This window comes from Lepisma saccharinum, chromosome 7 (genome assembly GCF_977018435.1).
Source record: "Lepisma saccharinum chromosome 7, izLepSacc3.1, whole genome shotgun sequence".
In the NCBI taxonomy this organism is placed as follows: Eukaryota; Metazoa; Arthropoda; class Insecta; order Zygentoma; family Lepismatidae; genus Lepisma; species Lepisma saccharinum.
This window is the reverse complement of record NC_139235.1, coordinates 49,220,753-49,241,541: the sequence shown is the minus strand read 5'-3', so window position 1 is coordinate 49,241,541 and position 20,789 is coordinate 49,220,753. Positions and strand designations below refer to the sequence as shown.

Sequence of the window (20,789 nt, the reverse complement as noted above, 5' to 3'; positions counted from 1 at the left end):
TAAATTTGCTGTTGCGTAGAAACGAATTTTCGTTTCGTCTCCCTCTCTCTTAGCATCATGTGTTCTACCCCTGCTCGATAACCTTCGCTATTGTTGCCATATTGTTATTCTATTCCTGGACACACTCGCGCAAAACATCATTGAAAACAATTGAATAGCGCTCCAGCTCGCGGTTCCCACCGTTCGGTAGGGACGCTAATGTGGCAATATAGCACGACGTAGTGCTTGCTTTTTTATGCAGTGCATGTTCATTGGCTAGCTAGTAACTAGTGTTGCCAACTGTAATAATGAAGTACTATTTCTGTCATGGAAGGGGAAAAGGCAGGTAAAGTGGCGGTGAGTTTTGTTGGATTGGAAGCACCATATTTTTATTTTATACTAAGTATTTGACCGGTTTGATGTTGTGTGCGTGTATTGCGTGTGTGTATGTAAAAGTGTGTGTTTGCTAATGAACGTTAAATTCCATAATGCCTCCAGTTCTGTCGAAGTTGAAATCAAAAACCTTGCATAGCCAAGCTCGGGAAATTCTAAGCAACGTGCACGAGTTCATGAAGGAGGAAGCCAGTCATGGTGTTAGCATCCCAATAAAGCATTTTGGCAAGAGAGCAGCGAACAGCAGCAACAAATTGTTCATATTTCATAATTTTGGAATTATTCAAAATAAATAAATTATGTAGCTCCAACATCATTTCAACTCTGGCTCCGGCACGTGTTCTTGTCAGAAATTGCATAGAGGAGGCTGTCATTTTTGCTGCTTAATGCGATACATATTGTTTTCTGTGTTAAAATTGCCATGCTTTGATGGGTGATAAGCCTATTGAAAACTGTGATCGAGCGAGAATATTTTTTTGCGCTGAATAGTATTGAAATAACATAAGAAGTCTTATTATTTATTTTATATTTTGATGTTTTAGTTAGGAATATATTGATTTTCAATTTTCCGTTGCTGCGTAATGACCGGGGGGGGGTCGACATAGCGCGGCATCTGCCGCCACCTCCAGGGAGGCAAAATGACTAGCGCCGGCCCTGGTTCATAACAAAAAAAAAAGCCGCGCAGCTTATCGTCTAGTGGCAGTATATGTACTTGTTATTGTTGTGGAAGCCGGCATCTTTTGTAAATGTACAACAAAGGCAACCGACTGTCGCCGATCTCAGAGAGGAAATAATAATACTGCTTCAGGAGGAGTGTTATGGTGCAATTGTAGCGGTTTAAACACGTTGGCATGTTATTATCTGCCGTTGCAGTTCCATACCAGTGTATACGGGTTTTGGAAGTGAAAAGTTAGAACGCCACCAGTGCATTAATGCAATGAAAAATAATATATATATTTTTTTATTTTGTTTGAAATCACTCAAATAAGGAATCGTATGAAGAAGTCTTTTTTGCAGCATTTTTGGTAATTTTACTTATGTGTTAGTTCATATTTTGCGAATTTTTAGTCCATATGTATGTAGCTACATACAAAGTCACTTGTTAGTACATATTAATCCTAGTCCTGGTATAATGCATGACGTTTAAAACTCAACGTTAGATAGACCTGAATTCTCTAATTTTATTGTTGTACGTAACAGCTGTGCATCGGCGCACTGCAGCGATTTTTCTATCTGCTCCATTAGCAACACTGTTTTTTTAGTTGTTTCGCGTATCGCACGGTAGAATTATCTGTGCTGGACTCTACCCAGTGCGGCGACCCGTTCACCCAGCGATGCGTCTCTGCTCACGAACCTTTCGAAAGCTGCGTGCTCTAACTTTCTGTCTGCTTCGTGACGTGCATCCAGATCCGTCTGCGTGGTGTTGTAAGCGATGTCGTGATTTTTGCATGCGGCGTCCAACGGATTCACACCCTTGTCCCCTCTCTCCAATTTTTTCTCGAGTTTGGTACCCGGTCCGCAGTACTGGTAGCCAGGTAAATGCATCTCAAAAGGTAACTTGTCTGGATATTGCAACGTTCGCCTCGGAAATAAAACCACTCGACGATTGTCGTGAAAATTCAGTCGTTGTGTTCGACGACGCCATCCTGGAAAATCAAAATGAAATTCGCAACTTTTTCACGCAAGGTCGTCACACAAAAAATGGATTGCTTCTACCTAGCTCAAACGTTTTCCAAAATTCCAAAACAGTTAGTACGCGACAACGCTAATTTCATATGTTTGTTTCGTCAAGATTATACCAAGCACGCGTACGATGACTACGTAGGCGGAGACATGAACTACAATCAATTTTCGGAACGCTGCTGCCCTACTTGCTGGAACGGTGACGATTTCGGATTTGCGACGATCGACATGACGAGGAAACCCAACGACGGAAAATATAGAAACAAAATCAACGACTTTCTAAACGTTGCAACGTTGTGAGAAACGACGTATATAAATAAACGTTTATTTATATACGTCGTTTCTCACAACGTTGCAACGTTTAGAAAGTCGTTGATTTTGTTTCTATATTTTCCGTCGTTGGGTTTCCTCGTCATGTCGATCGTCGCAAATCCGAAATCGTCACCGTTCCAGCAAGTAGGGCAGCAGCGTTCCGAAAATTGATTGTAGTTCATGTCTCCGCCTACGTAGTCATCGTACGCGTGCTTGGTATAATCTTGACGAAACAAACATATGAAATTAGCGTTGTCGCGTACTAACTGTTTTGGAATTTTGGAAAACGTTTGAGCTAGGTAGAAGCAATCCATTTTTTGTGTGACGACCTTGCGTGAAAAAGTTGCGAATTTCATTTTGATTTTCCAGGATGGCGTCGTCGAACACAACGACTGAATTTTCACGACAATCGTCGAGTGGTTTTATTTCCGAGGCGAACGTTGCAATATCCAGACAAGTTACCTTTTGAGATGCATTTACCTGGCTACCAGTACTGCGGACCGGGTACCAAACTCGAGAAAAAATTGGAGAGAGGGGACAAGGGTGTGAATCCGTTGGACGCCGCATGCAAAAATCACGACATCGCTTACAACACCACGCAGACGGATCTGGATGCACGTCACGAAGCAGACAGAAAGTTAGAGCACGCAGCTTTCGAAAGGTTCGTGAGCAGAGACGCATCGCTGGGTGAACGGGTCGCCGCACTGGGTAGAGTCCAGCACAGATAATTCTACCGTGCGATACGCGAAACAACTAAAAAAACAGTGTTGCTAATGGAGCAGATAGAAAAATCGCTGCAGTGCGCCGATGCACAGCTGTTACGTACAACAATAAAATTAGAGAATTCAGGTCTATCTAACGTTGAGTTTTAAACGTCATGCATTATACCAGGACTAGGATTAATATGTACTAACAAGTGACTTTGTATGTAGCTACATACATATGGACTAAAAATTCGCAAAATATGAACTAACACATAAGTAAAATTACCAAAAATGCTGCAAAAAAGACTTCTTCATACGATTCCTTATTTGAGTGATTTCAAACAAAATAAAAAAATATATATATTATTTTTCATTGCATTAATGCACTGGTGGCGTTCTAACTTTTCACTTCCAAAACCCGTATACACTGGTATGGAACTGCAACGGCAGATAATAACATGCCAACGTGTTAAACCGCTACAATTGCACCATAACACTCCTCCTGAAGCAGTATTATTATTTCCTCTCTGAGATCGGCGACAGTCGGTTGCCTTTGTTGTACATTTACAAAAGATGCCGGCTTCCACAACAATAACAAGTACATATACTGCCACTAGACGATAAGCTGCGCGGCTTTTTTTTTTGTTATGAACCAGGGCCGGCGCTAGTCATTTTGCCTCCCTGGGAGGTGGCGGCAGATGCCGCGCTATTTCGACCCCCCCCCCGGTCATTACGCAGCAACGGAAAATTGAAAATCAATATATTCCTAACTAAAACATCAAAATATAAAATAAATAATAAGACTTCTTATGTTATTTCAATACTATTCAGCGCAAAAAAATATCTCGCTCGATCACAGTTTTCAATAGGCTTATCACCCATCAAAGCATGGCAATTTTAACACAGAAAACAATATGTATCGCATTAAGCAGCAAAAATGACAGCCTCCTCTATGCAATTTCTACAAGAACACGTGCCGGAGCCAGAGTTGAAATGATGTTGGAGCTACATAATTTATTTATTTTGAATAATTCCAAAATTATGAAATATGAACAATTTGTTGCTGCTGTTCGCTGCTCTCTTGCCAAAATGCTTTATTGGGATGCTAACACCATGACTGGCTTCCTCCTTCATGAACTCGTGCACGTTGCTTAGAATTTCCCGAGCTTGGCTATGCAAGGTTTTTGATTTCAACTTCGACAGAACTGGAGGCATTATGGAATTTAACGTTCATTAGCAAACACACACTTTTACATACACACACGCAATACACGCACACAACATCAAACCGGTCAAATACTTAGTATAAAATAAAAATATGGTGCTTCCAATCCAACAAAACTCACCGCCACTTTACCTGCCTTTTCCCCTTCCATGACAGAAATAGTACTTCATTATTACAGTTGGCAACACTAGTTACTAGCTAGCCAATGAACATGCACTGCATAAAAAAGCAAGCACTACGTCGTGCTATATTGCCACATTAGCGTCCCTACCGAACGGTGGGAACCGCGAGCTGGAGCGCTATTCAATTGTTTTCAATGATGTTTGCGCGAGTGTGTCCAGGAATAGAATAACAATATGGCAACAATAGCGAAGGTTATCGAGCAGGGTAGAACACATGATGCTAAGAGAGAGGGAGACGAAACGAAAATTCGTTTCTACGCAACAGCAAATTTACGTGTGTGGCACTCTACCACCATCGCCATGAACACGAAACAAAAATTGGGGTAGGGTATATAAATAACATAGAATGAAAAATAATAATAATAACAACATGTCTCGTATAACTGATTTGCCGCCCGAGCTACTATGTAAAATATTTAAACACGCAGTAAACGGAGATTGTAAGGATGTAGGGAAACTTGTAATCATAGCAAGAACGACGCCGGAATTTCGCATCCCTTGTGAAATGGTTCTCAAGGACCATCTTCGGGAGATCAGCGGCCTGAGGTGCGGTAATCTCAACATTCTGTTTTCGGTTGCAGGGGAAAAATTGAACAAGAGGTTGGACGAACTGGACGAGGCAAGGCAGGGAAGAAGATGGTACACAGTAGATTGGTACAAGTCTATGCAGGAGACGGAAGATATCATTACGCACATCATCGCGTTTTCCGAAGCACGGACTTTCTTCCTCTGTTAAAAAAAATAATAATATATATACGTGTCAAAAAAAAAAAAACTTGAAGTTGGCAATAGAAATATTTTTTCCACACTTAGAGCACAGTTTGGTCGCACATATTCGCTTTCCCGGCACACAAGTACGACAGTGCCTTTGAAAATGTTTACTTGACACAGCAATTTGGCACGTAGGGCAATTTTTTTTCAGAACGCATAATGCAGAGATTTTTTGGGGGGTATGTTATTTAATACCTAATGCTGTGCAATGCAAAATATAATTGTTAATTTTTTTTTAACTATTTTCTATGACCTTATTTGGTTTTTTTTTTCGCCAAATTATATGCTTCTAGTCTCCTATACAATACAATATACGTACAATATTGTCAACAGTATCATATTTGAGCAGGTCGTTTGTCGCCTAAACACTACAGCTCACAGGTCGGTAAAATCTGACATGAAAGCAGATAATACGCTTAAGTCTTATTTATATGTAATTTTCACGGACGTACAATATTGTCAACAGTATCATATTTGAGCAGGTCGTTTGTCGCCTAAACACTACAGCTCACAGGTCGGTAAAATCTGACATGAAAGCAGATAATACGCTTAAGTCTTATTTATATGTAATTTTCACGGGCGTACAATATTGTCAACAGTATCATATTTGAGCAGGTCGCTTGTCACCTAAACACTACAGCTCACAGGTCGGTAAAATCTGACATGAAAGCAGATAATACGCTTAAGTCTTATTTATATGTAATTTTCACGGGCGTACAATATTGTCAACAGTATCATATTTGAGCAGGTCGCTTGTCACCTAAACACTACAGCTCACAGGTCGGCAAAATCTGACATGAAAGCAGATAATACGCAAACATTCACATGTGCTTTTTATTATTTTGTATTCGGTAAGTACAAGTATATTCTTACATAAATTATTGTTTAATTTAATAAATTGTAAACTCGGAGCCTGCTATACTAACACTCCTTCTGTCTATTGAAAGCAAATGTTGCGTGCATACGGAAATAACACAGAAAAAAAAGCGGATGGAAGCAATTTAAAATCAGTGGAGCAAGGTTAGTATTACGAGAGCGTAAAAACATGTGCTTTCATTCAACTTCGAAAAATAAGAATAAATGTGTGCATACAGAACACATATGCTTTCTTTTCACAGTTGTAAAATCATATAAATTGTACATGAAGTAAGTTGCGGGAAGGCTCTCTCTTTTATGTCTGTGTATATGTTGTACAATTAGGTACAAGTATTGTACAATTAGGTACAAATTGTTGTACAATTATTTCCCCCCAGTTGCCCAGTTGGAGTTGGGGGCACAACACTGGTACTATTTGTAATCACAGTGCTTACTCATGTATTTTGTTTAATATTTTATTTCAAATTCACTGTCAGAAACTAGTGTTGCCAGTTCCTGGATGTAGGTTTACCTACTCTGTTGGTTGTCACTGTCAAGCTTCCAGTATTCGTACAGCATAAAAAACTATAACCCCCCCTCTCAAAATATATACATTGTATACGCCAATTCTTGCTGTGAAATTTCTATGCTGTTTAACCTAATAGAATTCGAATCTCTGAGAAAGCCAAGTACTAAGCTTTAGCATTCCATATTAGCAAAACCTTTATACGTACGTATTTATAACCTCAATTTACTAATCAAAAAATCCCCCCTAACCAACCAATTAGCACATTTATATGACCTTCTATAGAGGAAGAGGACATAACATTTCCGAGCCGGTATTATTAATATGACATTCTTAACAGGTTAATACATCAATCTTTAAGCAAACACTTAGGAATGTTTGAAATTCAAACAATTCTTGTGACAAAAAACAAATAATTAGGAAATTTTTTTTAACCAAACAATCAACACAAATCTCTTTTTTTATAGAGAAAAAAAAGCATAACATTCCTGAGACAGTAATAGTGAACACTGTCGTTTGAAATTAGAAGAAGATTAATCACACGAGCATCATCATCGTCGACATCGCTTATCCTGACGGGATGCACGACATGTTTATCCAACGTATAGGAATACACGTTGATGATTAAGCGTTTTCCTTCTGCATCTTGTGCTCATATTTCAAATTTTAATTTATCAGAAATAGTCACCAGGTATTCGATGCCAGACATTACATTTTCAAAACTCAAACTCGTATTGTTTGTAATATCCAACCCACTGTGGATTATTTTTGCAATAAACAGAATGCAGTGCAGCCAATATACACCTCCGATTGTTACAATAAGACTTTACCGCCGGGCAAACTGCTCGAAATAGACGCCAAACAGAACACAGCTAAATTGATGATGAATAGCATGTTATTTGTTTGGTTTGCGTCACAATACGGAAATAATAAGAGGCACGCGCGTGCGCGTGTGGCACATCGTTCCCCCAAGAGAGGTTTACAAAAATCACAATATATAAACATTTGGTCCCCCGGGGACTTGGAAAATTACGATAAGATGCATTCGCTCACCATTGTTGCCAGCCATAAATCTCTCTCTCTCTCTTCATCTTACAGCAACATTGGCATCTCTATTTGTTTAGTTGCAGGTGGTTTGCCAACACTCTCTAGTTAATAATACTACATATTATACACACGCACACACATACTGTGTTGCCATCCACCCATCTCTCTCTCTTTTACGGCAGTGCCGGCTATCCTTGTTTAGTGTGTGTAGGTTGGCAAAAATTGCTTTATGCACTGTAAACCAAGCCTCAAGCAAAATTGCCAGCTCCTTGCTTTAGGCTACGTTAGACCAAGAAAAAAAAAGCTGTAGGTAAATGTTGGCAGCTGTCGGTTGTTTAACTCTTCCCTCTCTCTCTCCTTTTTGTAAAAAGTTATGGCAAAAATACCAGTAGTTTGGCAACCTTGCTTTATGCACTGTAAGGCAAGTCTTAAGTAAAATTGCCAGCTCCTTGCTTTAGGCTAGGTTAGACCAAGACAAAAACCTTGGTGATTTTTTTTCGAGTAGGTGTTGGCAACACTGCGAGCCCCACTTCCGGTTGCAGAACTCTCAAGCAAAACTCTCCTTGCTTTAGGTTAGGTTAGACCAAAAAAAACCTTGGTGATTTTTTCGAGTAAAATATTGGCAACACTGCGAGCCCCACTGAGCCCCACTTCCGGTTTGTGAACTCTCAAGCAAAATTGCCAGCTTCTTGCTTTATGCTAGGTTAGACCAAAAAAACCTTGGTGATTTTTTCGAGTAAGCAGTTGGTAACACTGCGAGCCCCACCGAGCCCCATTTTCGGTTCCAGAACCGGCCAAGTACCACTACTGTTGGAATTCCACTGTTGTTCGCAGCTATATGGGACATTCTGATTGCGTCAGCCTTGTTGCCATCCTGTTTACTTCTGTTTCAAGCACCCACCCCCCTTCCCCGCTGTATAAATAAGGCCTGAGTCAGGCCTTAGGTAAAGGAAATAAGTTTGGCAACATAAACAATCCTTGTTGTCATAGTAACTGCCAGCCACCCCACGTGTTTTCAACGACTCGGGTCGGTGGTTTCCGCAATATATGGTCAAACTTGTCGTGTCGGAGTTCCGTGTGTCGCGTAAAGTGTTCAACATTGATGGGAATGCATTTTTTAAAAAAATCAGTGACCGAGGCCGTATTGTTGTGTTGTTGATATGTGCTGTGTTGTTCTGTGCTCTTGTTCCGTGTGCGTGTGAAAATAAGAACTAATATTAACAGTTCCATCGACAACTGCAACCGTCGAAAGGAGTTTTTCTTCTCTGGAGAATTAAAACATATCTCAGAGCAACACAGGGACAAGCCCGGCTTAGTATTTTGGCTATATCAATTGAAAAAGGTATTCTAATCAACCTCAGAAATTCATGTGAGGACATATTCTTCGATAAAGTGACCAAAAAATTCACGCAAAAGGAGAGAAGAATGGAGTTGACCTTCAAGAAGTAAGGTAAGAAGTTAATCATTATTTCATACTCGCATGTGCTAGGTCCTACATATTGCATGTTATAGACGGTGTTAAAGGCGGAGCTACTGCGGAGCATGCGCACTCCTCTGGTCCCCCCTCGAACATCCGGTTTCGCTTACGATGCTACGGACGTTAATATGAAAGGGCAAAGTGTAGTTCTTTTACAAGGAAATAGGGTGTCAGCTGTGTAGCATATGGTTGTACAGTTCGATCGGGAACAAATTTATTGAGTCAAGTATCACTTCGTAGGTTTCCGAAGGACGTAGAAAGACGAAACCTATTGATACAAGCAGAACGAAGAAAGGATTGGTACCCGAAAAGGATTTGTACGACTTGCATTTTGTTACAAACATGTTGATCGTTTATCTGCGTATTGTGTTGTGGTGAAAATCACGCCTCTGAGATTTGAAACCGAAGCGACAAGCGACAGCAGTGGTTCGTGCCGAAGTGACAAGCGACACAGGCCCATTTAGTCTATAAATAAGAATTTACCGCTCATGGGAAATCAAGTCTCGGGCGGCACAATACACGCAGGCACATTGGAAATCTGAGCGACACGTGCAGCTTGTCGTGTCGCTTCGGTTCGAAAAATTTCATTGATCACTGAGGATTCACTTCTAAGTGGCACGGAGATTACACACCGAAGCGACAAGCAACAACCCCCTTTAATCTGAAGGAAACAATTCACCTTGCATACGAGTACAACAGACCGAGGCGACACGATGCATGGTACTGAGAAAACGAAAGTCCAGTCCAAGCGACACGTGCATTTTCTTGTGGTGAATTGGTTCGAATGGAAGCTTTCAGACTGCAGCAATACGTGTCTCTTGGAAACCAACATTCAAAAATAAACAACACTTTCCGAATTAAAGAGACACGAAAAATTGCAGGTGTCGCTTGTCGCTGGGAATGGGCCGCTTTATCAATACCGTGCATTTTGTTGCCCCGGCCTGTTGTTTGCGCAAGCGTGACTGGTGAATGGTTTGCTTTAGATCGAATGCTTCTGTGCGAAATCCCGATATCGCTTGTCGCTTCAGTCTGAAAACTCCCTTGTTGTTTGAAGTAAATTCGTGTAAGTGAAAGTGGCATGCTATATCATAGATTTTCCCTAAATCCCTCAGGCGAAAATCGGCGTTGAAAGCACATATATTTACTAGCATTTGTTATGCGTCATTTCATTACTTCTGCAGGTTTGTTGGCAAAGATTCAACTAAGCATACTTTATAATATAATAATATCACTAGTTTCATAGAATTATATTTCCCTCACTTTTCCATTTACAAAATAATTGAATATATCTAAATATTCGTACGTTTTAAGTTCGTCGTGCGTGTACATGAGATACTTGTATGTAGTATGCTATACAACTGGCGGCCACAAAGACACGTCATATTTTAATAATCTGCTCTGCAGTTGATCATCCGTAGGATTCTAGACGTCCACTCCTTCATAGTAGAACTTTAACAAATACCTTTCTTGACTATCGTCGCACAACTGATGAAAACAAGCGCCCATTTCTTACTTCGTATGCCGGTGAATCTGCACTGGCAACAACGGAGACTGGCCTAAACCGGAAGTTACGGGGGGACCTAGCAAGACCTCACCAATGATTATGTTTACATTTTTAACACGGTCTATAGACCGCTCCTTTTTATAAATAAGCGAGAAATAGTTTATGTCCATTGCTTACTTTTGTTGTTTTTAATGGTAAGATTTCGATGTAAACAAAAAAAAAATCCAAAATGAATGAGGAAGAGCCCCCCGCCCCTCCTTTTTTTGCCGGGCAGATTTTCATGGGTGCGTTCCGAAAGTCTTAACGAAACGAACGCATTCAACGAAAATAACTGGTCTCGTGAATCTGGTGAAACCAGTTATTTTACAGACTTATGGAACACTCTAGGCGAAAGCGCAGGCGCAGCGTTTTGTTTAGAGAAAGTTTCCGCATGGCGTCAGTGGAAGGAATGCCCTTATGGCAAAAATAAACTCTACTGTGGATACTGTTAGAGTACACGTCAAATCAAAGAGAATCATCCCCATTCTCTTTGCGTCAAATCTCCTGCATATGGCGATAGCCAATAGCAGCGCACTGCAGCGTGCCATGTCGAAATCTCACACGGAGAAGAGACAGCGTGGTTAAGCGAAACGCCTTGCCAAGGAACTAGGCAACGCCGCACGTCTGTGATTCGCTGGTGCTGTTCAGCCGTTCAAGGTCATGTGCAGGAGATTTGACGCGCACTCTACTACTCATTTTAACGGTCAAGGCATACTCATCTTGTGCACGTTGCTTCATATCGGTCTCTGTTAAAATTATAATACATTTTCCGAATTAGTGCAGTTTGAATCCATCAGCAAGCGCTTTGTCTGCAAGGAGCAGACGATTCTCACGGAAAAAACCAGCCTCCTGGCCCGTGCGTTTGGTGAATCTCGTTCTTGCACGAAACGCACGGAATGCGACTTTTGGGACAGCATAATGAAACTCACGAAACGCACGGAAGCACTTATGGGACAGCCAGTTACCATAACTCGTTTAACGTGTTAAACTCGTGCGACTTTCGGAACGGGCCCAATCTTTGGAGATAGTCCTGGTATTTGTCTCAGCATACGCCACTGGGCTTAAGATATGTGAATAAAATTAGGAGAATCCACTCAATAGCATAAGAGTAGACCTTTTCTATGTTTAAATTATCTTTGATTGTTTGTTTAAGCCTATTCATTTATTTTTCAGAGCAGTTTCCGTATATAGTGGAATTGTGACTTGAACTCTAATGAAGAACAAAACTTGCTTCTGTTAACACTGTTTCTGGAAAACAATCGAAAACGTCTGTGTGTTCTCGAAGGAAAGGAAAGGAAAGCAGCAAGAAGCATTCCTGAAAGTGTGTTCCAGAACTTTTCTTTTCTTATTAATAATATTTTAGTAAGTGACGTCTAGATTTGTTAAAAATCTTCATTGAGAGAATCATTTAACATTTTTAGGTGTGAACATTCATACAAAGGTACTATAATATTAGCTTGTACACTTGTATAAAGCTTTTAGGTCATGCGTGAAGAAAGTTAATAATAGTATTTTATAATTGCTATACCTATTCGATATAAGACAGCCAAGAATTTACACTTTAAGAAGTGAAGAAAAAGGGTCGGGTACCCTATTCTACACCCTCGAATTTTGAAATTACGTAGGTAAGAAATTACTTTCCGCGCTATTTAGAAACATCGTTTATTATGAAGAACTAATTTTTGTAACGAGAATATTTGAAATGTGCGAAAAATCGGGGGTGTAGAAAAGGGTACCCGAGCCAAGAAAAATAAGGCAATGTTGAATTACTGTGCTCAATTTGCATTGCAGTTGGAATTCTCTTTATCATTGATTCTTTGTGTAAGGCATTTTGTCATTACTTCAAAATTAATTGGGCGAGGGACATTTTGTGGTCCTGGTTCCGATTGTGTAATGGTTTTCACAAGTTGTACAGTAGGATGAGAAATTGAGAATACTTGAAATTATTATGGCCGTAAATTTGAGTGCGGATAATCTAACCTGTGTGTTTCAAGTTACAGAAAGGACCTGTGCCATAAAAAATCAGTTTTCCAAGGGACCATACTTTTACGTTTCTACTGTCGGGTGCATTATTGGGCGCCTCCAGGACCACTCAGCAACCCAACATTGTTGAGTAGCAAGAACCCTGGAGGCGCTTGCTACCTGGTTGTTGAGAAGGAGCGACCGCGGCTTCACTCAACATAAAATTCTCTCGCTACCTGGGGTCAACTGTCGTGCTGTCGTCTGCAAGCCTGTTGTCTTCTGTTAGTTGCAACATGGCGCGGCGGAACTAAAAGATGCGTGGAGTAAAAAGTATTTGCAAGTTTGATTATGTAGCCCAAGCGCACGTTTAGGTCGCGCATCCAATAGCCTTAAATAGTAATAACTTTTTCGCCACTATATTCTCGGAGAATGAGTGATCTGTCAACGGATAATTATGCACTGGCTTCAACTGAAGTATATTTAAAAATACCAACAAAATAACGCAGTTAAAAAAAGTAATGAACCCAAATACTGTTCACAACATTTTTTTTTTTTTTTTGGCTAATACGGATGAGCATGCTCTTGCAAACATGTTTTCAGCTTGAGGTGGAGACCACTTTTTATCTCGCTACGTAAGTTTCGGGTTCGAGTTCCGGTATAGGCATGGATGTTATTTGATTGATTCAATTTATTTTACTTTTCATTTTTGCCACTTTTGGCTAATCGCGAAGATGAGGATGAGTGATGATATGGTGAAGGAAAACTCACATGGAACAGCATGCCCAGGCCGGGATTCGAACTCGGGACCCGACGTCGTAGCGCAATGTGTTAACCACTCCGGGATATTATTTGTGAATGTCCCTTCTTCAAGTACGTGTCCAGCTTCTTTGGAGCGAATTTACAATATAGAGAAAGTCTCCAATTTTGTTAATTTTCGGTAAACTAACTAATTTTGACCTCCTAATCACGAATCTGTTGAAAGAAACCGGGGGTCACGTCTGAAAATTTGAAAAAAAGCCGATTGAATTTTTTATATATATAGGTGTATATGCGTAGTTTTACGAACAAAAATGTAATATCCTGTCATTGTGTCCAACCACGCCGTTGTTTTACAAGAAAATGATTTATGATGTTCAATTCTAGTAGGATCCCTATTTATTCGATGAATGTAGGGGTGAAATGAGTGCTAATGGAACCTAACCTAACAGGCCTAACCTAACCTCGTGTGAATGGTTCGTGGGGCTACCCGTGGATGGTTTTTGGGGCTAACGTCAATGGTTTGTGGGGCTACCCGTGGATGGTTTTTGGGGCTAACGTCAATGGTTTGTGGGGCTATCCGTGGATGGTTTTTGGTGCTAACGAACAATTTTTCATCAAAATGTACAATTTCCAGACGTGACCCCCGGTTTTTTACAACAGATTAGTGATTAGGAGGCCAAAATTAGTTAGTATACCGAAAATTAACGAAATTGGAGACTTTCTCTATATTGTACATTCTAGCCGCTTCTTTTTGCAAGAAAAATTGGCATCAAGTATCGAGGCCATTTCTTGGGTGAAATACATATTTTTCAAGGGAGCGTGATATCAAGAAATGCACCGTGTGATATTTGAAAATCCATTGGAAGGAGGATTACAATAACTTAAACGATGATCATGCAGAGTTAATCATAAGGACAACTAAAAAATGTGGTATATTCATGTATAAACGCCAATTCGTACGTGTTTATTTATGTTGCTTTAAGTTACATTTTTTCGCAGCTACGAAAGCACAATCAGCAATTGATAATTTAAACTATATCAAACATTATTACGTGAAAACAACGTGAGAACACCGTTATACAATCTTGCACACATTTTGCAACTTATTACTCACTGTTTAACATTTCTGTTCGTAAGCTAACCTCCGTGGCTACGACGCCAGGGTCACGGGTTTGAATCCCAGCCTGGGCGTTCTTTGTTAGTGTCCTTTCATCATATCATCAATCATCCTCATCTTCGCGATTAGCCAAAAGTGGCAGAAAAGCGATGATAAAAAACAAAATTCAAATGAAACTATTGTTCATAAATCGTATTTATTATTGTCCTATCAACCAAGTTTGATTGATTGATTTGTTTTATTTTACTTCATTTTCGTGCCACTTTTGACATATTTGCGAAAATGGGAATGAGTAATGATATGATGAAATTGATGAAAGGACACTCACAAGCATTCATTTCCAGGCCGGGAACCACACCACCACGGGTGCCGACCTATTAATAATGACATGAAACTATTGAGGAATAATGATCCCATTTCAAAGCACATTCTCGAAATTTATCTTTCTTTCACTTATAGTGTAGGGTATGCGTATGTTATAAGTGTTTTAACAAAGGTTTACAACCAATAAGGTCACACACACACAAAAAGCGTTTCGGGTTCGATACCCGGTGTAGGCACATGGTGGTTCGGATTCCACTTTAAACTGTAGGTCCAGTCCCAATTAGCCTTACTGTGCATAAAGTGGACTTAAAACACCAAATCAAACAAACACACAAGAAGTAGAGTGTTGTGTCAAACTTGCACTCCTATACGAAAATAATCTTTAATTTAAACACATATATTAGAATTAGAATTAGAATTTCTTTATTCATGGGCGAAGTTCAGCCTGTGGCTGCTCTACCACTTAACCCGCAAAATCTACTACAATAAAACAGACAAAATACAATTACTACTATAACATACGAATTCCATTACATTTTCACTTCTAAATATTTCAGTAATTAACACACTAAAAAGATAAAAAAAAAAACAATTTCTCTCATTCATACACATCAAAATGTTCATCTTGGGTTCGAATCTGCTCATTTTTTGTTTTGATTTGATTTCAACGTAAGCATGCTGAATCTAGTCATGAGTACTGATGATTTGTCCTTGCTCATGTAGAAGTACTTTTGTTACTGCCCTTTTAAAGCTGTTATATGTCGCACACGAGGTAACATCTGGTGGCAGCGCATTCCAACAATATGCAGAAGCAGCTTTGAAGGATGACAGGAATATGGATTTTGAGAATCTGTCCAGATTAAGTTTCTTAGAGTGTCGAGTCGTGTAGTTGTGTATGTCGTGTCTAAATTGGAGTCTGTCGTATAAGTATGTGGGTGTTTTTGTTTGCAGAATTTTGAATATTGTGCAGGCCAGATGAAGTGTTCTGCATCGTGTCATATTCAGCCAATTAACGTCATTTAAGTAAGGCAGTATGTGATCCCTTCGTTTCAAGCTAAATGCAAAACGTATACAAGAATTCTGTACTTTTTGTGCAATTTTAGCATTCTTTTTTGTTAAATTAACACCGTAAACAACGTCACAGTAATCGAAAATTGGAAGAACTAGAGCTTGCATAAGGCGCAATTTAACATCAGTCGAAAGTAAGTGCGATGATTTATAGAGTGATCTAAGTATACCATAAGCTTTTGAACTCTGAGACGTTACGTGGTTTTGCCAGTCAAGTTTCTCATTAAATATCACACCTAAGTTCTTAACAGTTGTGCAGTGTGGGACCCTCTCATCATTAATATTAATTGATAACCCATTTATTTGAATTTTATTTAAGGCAGCGCTAGAACCAATTAATGTAAAGCAGCATTTAGAGGGGTTGATTACAAGACCATTACGTTTACACCATTTATAAATAGCATGAAGGTCACGGTTCAGGAGACCAATTGCTGGTTTTGCATTTTTGGGGTCTACTGGCATCATCAGCTGCGTGTCATCTGCATAACAATGAGGTACACTGTGTCGTACATTTAGGGGTAGGTCGGCGGTGAAGAGGGAATATAGAAAAGGGCCTAGAATACTTCCTTGCGCAACCCCTGAGGGTATCGTAAGGGGAGTCGATGTAGCTCCTGAGGGAAGTGTCACCGATTGCACTCGCCCAGTAAGGTAAGACTGGAACCATTTTATTGCTCCCGGCGAAAAACCGTAGTAACTCATTTTCGAAAGGAGTAGCTGATGAGATACAAGATTAAACGCCTTGGACAAGTCAAGCAACACCAAGACTGCAGCCTTACTTTCGTTTAGTGTTTGTAAAATGTCGTCTGTTACTTTCATGAGCGCCGTTGCGGTGCTGTGGGAAGGTCGGAAACCAGACTGTACTGCAGGCAATATTTGATTTTTGGTAACAAAACTTTCTATCTGCTTGTACACTGCTTTCTCGATAACTTTTGATAAGACAGGTAATATACTAATTGGTCGTAAGTCGTTCATGTCGGTCACGTATCGTTTCTTCGGCAAGGGCAGGATTCTAGCCTCCTTCCATGCAAGGGGAAAGGTGTTCTCATGTAACGAGAAATTTATCAAGTGAGTAAGAGGTGAAAGAATGTGTGGAAGAATTAGCTTTATCATTTTTAGGTTTATGCCGTCTGTGCCACAGGAATTGGAACGGATTTTGGACACGAGTTGTGCAATTTCTACTTCTTTGACGGGTCGAAAGAAGAAGGTGTCGCCGTTTTCAGTAAATGTAGTTGTAAGGAAGCATTCGCACTCTTCGAGGATGAGATCGGTTTCTTGGTTAGAGGGACTGGCGCTGTCAATAAAGTGAGTGTTTAACAGATGCGGATCATTTAAAAAGTGTGGGACACTCGGCTCCACCTTTCCGTAAATACCACATTTCTTTATCTCTTTCCACATTAATTTCGAATCATGGACGTTTCTATTGATGTGGAACGAGAGGTAGGCTTTCTTCTCCTGTCTTATAACCGACGTGGTGAAATTCCGCAGTTCTTTATAATAATCCCAATGTGACGGATTGTTCGTCAGTTTATATTTTCTGAGAGCATTATCTCTAAGTTTCATTAATAGTTTGGTATTGTCGGTTACCCACGGTACTTTTTTCTTGGCTATTCGTGCAGTACGTATAGGGGCATGCTTATCAAAAATAGTGTTAATACCATTATTAAGAAAGTTTACTTTTTTGTCAATACTCTCTAAGTGCTTAATATTGTCCCAGTGAAAATGTTTAGCGTCCGTTTCAAAACTCTCCATATCGAACGATGAGTAGTTTCTGTACGAAATTATTTTGAAACGTTTGTCGGGTTTCTCAAGAAGGACCGTGATGTAAGTCAAACAATGGTCTGAATTGCTGATCGGCACCGTTACGTCAGCGGAGTGTACAATGAATGGATCATCTACAATGATGACGTCCACTAATGTTTTAGAGGTTCTTGTGATTCTAGTGGGTTTACGGATGACTTGCGTCATGCCGAAAGTATCTACTATTGATTTGAGGAAAACTGTTTCTGGTTTATTAGGTGATAAATAATCGCTATTCATGTCACCGGCTACAATTAAATTATCCACAGCAGGAAACACGTGCGCAATGTAATCTTCAAGAACTGACAACCTAGTATAGGGGATATTTGGGGGTCTATATGCGGCAATTATGCCAAGTGATTTGTTATTTACTTTCAATGACGCACATAGTATTTCTATGTCCTCGCCGGGAGCAACATTTTCGCAGTCAAGCATCTGGGCAGGAATATCAGCACGACAGTAAACAACAATGCCACCGGCGCGTTTGTGGACTCGATCCTTTCGAAGTACCGTGTAGCCTTCGACGTGGAAACTGGAAGCGTCATCTTTGTCCTTCAGCCAACTTTCTGTGACGATTACTACATCATATTCGCTTTCGAGAACAATGTGTCTGAACTCGTCTATTTTCCCCGAGATGGACCTCATGTTTACTGACGCGATTGTGAGGCACTGGAGGGGAGGGGTCCGGTTGGGAAGTGTCGGGGGCGACGGGCAGCCTGTGAAACCGTTACCTCTTTTCCTAGGGGTCCGAGGGAAGGGGCGAGTTCCAGATGCGCCGTGCGCGGGCAGGTTTACCAACTGCTTAGTTTGAGACATTGTTTACTAGTGAGTGAAGGAACAGAGCAGATACGTATATTAATGATAAGAAACAGCGTACTTACGTTGAGAGAAATCCTTGTGGGTGTCCAACTGAGCAGCTCGAGCATAATTACATGTAATGAAAAATGAACACTACACACAACACACACACACACACGCACATACACGAATACAAAAGGTTAATTTTCAATGGCTGTTTCTTTAACATGGTTAAAAAGATATGAAAAAGTTTCACATAGAACACTAAAAACACACTCATAGTTTCGTCTTCGGCGACGCTCACATTACGAACGCTTGCACGTGAGGGATTTCAATTCACGCTCAGTTTCTATAAAATGTTTCCCTTCCGGCGTAACTACCACAATCTTTCCATCGATCGTGTAGCACTTGTTGTTGCCTTAAATCAAACTGGCCACAACCTTTCTACACTCAATGTCACTCCTCCATGGTTATTACGTATTATTTTGGAGAAATAAAATTGTAACCACAGAGTTTGTTGTAACCAAAGCTCTCAAATTAGGAATATAACATTTCCCCCAATTGTATCTCTATAGACAGTAGACACAGATCTAGATCTACTCATGTTTTACTTCGAGATTAACCACATACTTTAATTTGAAATAGCATCCATATATATATCATCACATCGATTCATAATCCATTAATAGTGACACCGTATTCAACAGCCCAACACGCCCTGCCATTTTCGCTGCAGACGCCACAAGGCAATGCGTTTTTCAATTGTTTTCGGCTGGAATGTCGCTACTTCTCAACTCTGCATCCAGGAAAGGCCATAAAACTGTGTGACGTAGCAGGTCAACATTTGCTACCATGTTGAGCGATCCTGGAGACGCCCATTGTTACATGAAAAATGTGCACATGTTCAGAAGATGAAGGGGTGTGTGGCAGTAATAAACAATCAAGCCTGGGGTCTTCCACAATGGCATAGTGCTAAGGTCATCATCTTGTAATTGACCCTGCATTAGATGTGTCATTTTCTGTAACATACATAGGCACATGTGGGTACACCTTTCCCCCAACTATGTTTAAGGTATGAAATGCACTGTAAATTATACTGAAGTGACATAATATTACAAAGTTAAAATCGGTAAATGTCTGTTATATTGGAGACACTTTTCTTCAAATTTACAGGAGAAACTTCTTACGGAAATGAGTTTCAGTTGCATTTATCAAACTTCGTGGAGGTATTTTGTCACTATGGAATGCTGTACAACAGAAAATAAGCACTTTTGATGTAATAAAGTAGCCTTTTGTGCAAAGCGACAACATTATGCCGTTGTTTCCATTATGAACCTGCAGATGGCGTGAGTGTCGAAAGTCACGCGGTCTCGCGAGAGGAAGAAGTGTTTCCAAACGTGCCTTGTTTTTTACCAGAATGTTTTTATTTTTATTTTTTTAACTATGCTTACCTAACCTAACCTAACCTTGCCGGAAATGGTTCGTGGGGCTAACGTGAATGGTTTTTGGGGCTATCCGTCAATGGTTTTTGGGGCTATCGTGAATGGTTTTTGGGGCTATCAGGAATGGTTTGTGATGACATAATGAACACGAAAGTAGGTATTTTTTGGTTAAGAAGGTTGCAACACTGCATGCCCACTCCAAATCGACAAAACACAAGCACGACGCGTGATGATCCACAGCTGTGCGCGAAATATTCTATGTTCCACAACGGAAGAAAGGACCCAAAAGAATTACTCGTAATGTGAAAAATCGAAGTTATTTTCGTGTAAAAAGCATAATGGCACCTTGAAATAGGTTCCGCAATACAGAATTGGTAAGTACGAACCATTTGAAACTGAAAATATGTGTTAGAAATGTGTCTCTGATATAACAGACAATTACCTTAAAATCGATCGTGACATGTGCCTAATTATATAACAATGAAACAGTGTCATGTTCCTTTTAGGTCACATGGTCACTTTCATTATTAATATATACATATGTATTCTCCCATTCTTCACGTCCGTATAACATCTGAATCTGTCTTTCAATGCGTTGATATTTTTCCTATTACATATCTCCCCCAAACATGCGACTGCCTTTAATTTTATAACCCGTGAGTGGTACACATGGGTCCTCAGGACCCAATGGAATTTGGTTCCCTCACAGATGGCAGGTCTGATTACTTTCATCTCCCCAGTAGTCTTTTGACTGGCAGTGGTGAATGTTGTGCTGAAAAGGTTAGTCCAATTGAATTGGGTCATTCCTAGAGTTTATTTATTTCG

At 40.1% G+C, this 20,789-nt stretch overlaps 1 protein-coding gene across 4 annotated transcripts in view; it reads left to right on the top strand.

Moving 5' to 3' along the window:
* Positions 1-11,895: 11,895 nt before the first annotated feature.
* LOC145989850 (activator of 90 kDa heat shock protein ATPase homolog 1) overlaps positions 11,896-20,789 on the top strand; it is a 104,641-nt gene continuing 95,747 nt past the window's right edge. Inside the window, exon 1 of one of the 4 annotated variants that reach the window (XM_083125304.1) lies at positions 11,896-12,018. The gene's annotated coding sequence lies outside the window, so the exon portion shown is untranslated. Of the gene's footprint in view, positions 12,139-12,471; positions 12,519-20,789 lie in introns of those variants that run through there. The other 3 variants (XM_083125303.1, XM_083125305.1, XM_083125306.1) reach the window with 3 other exon arrangements.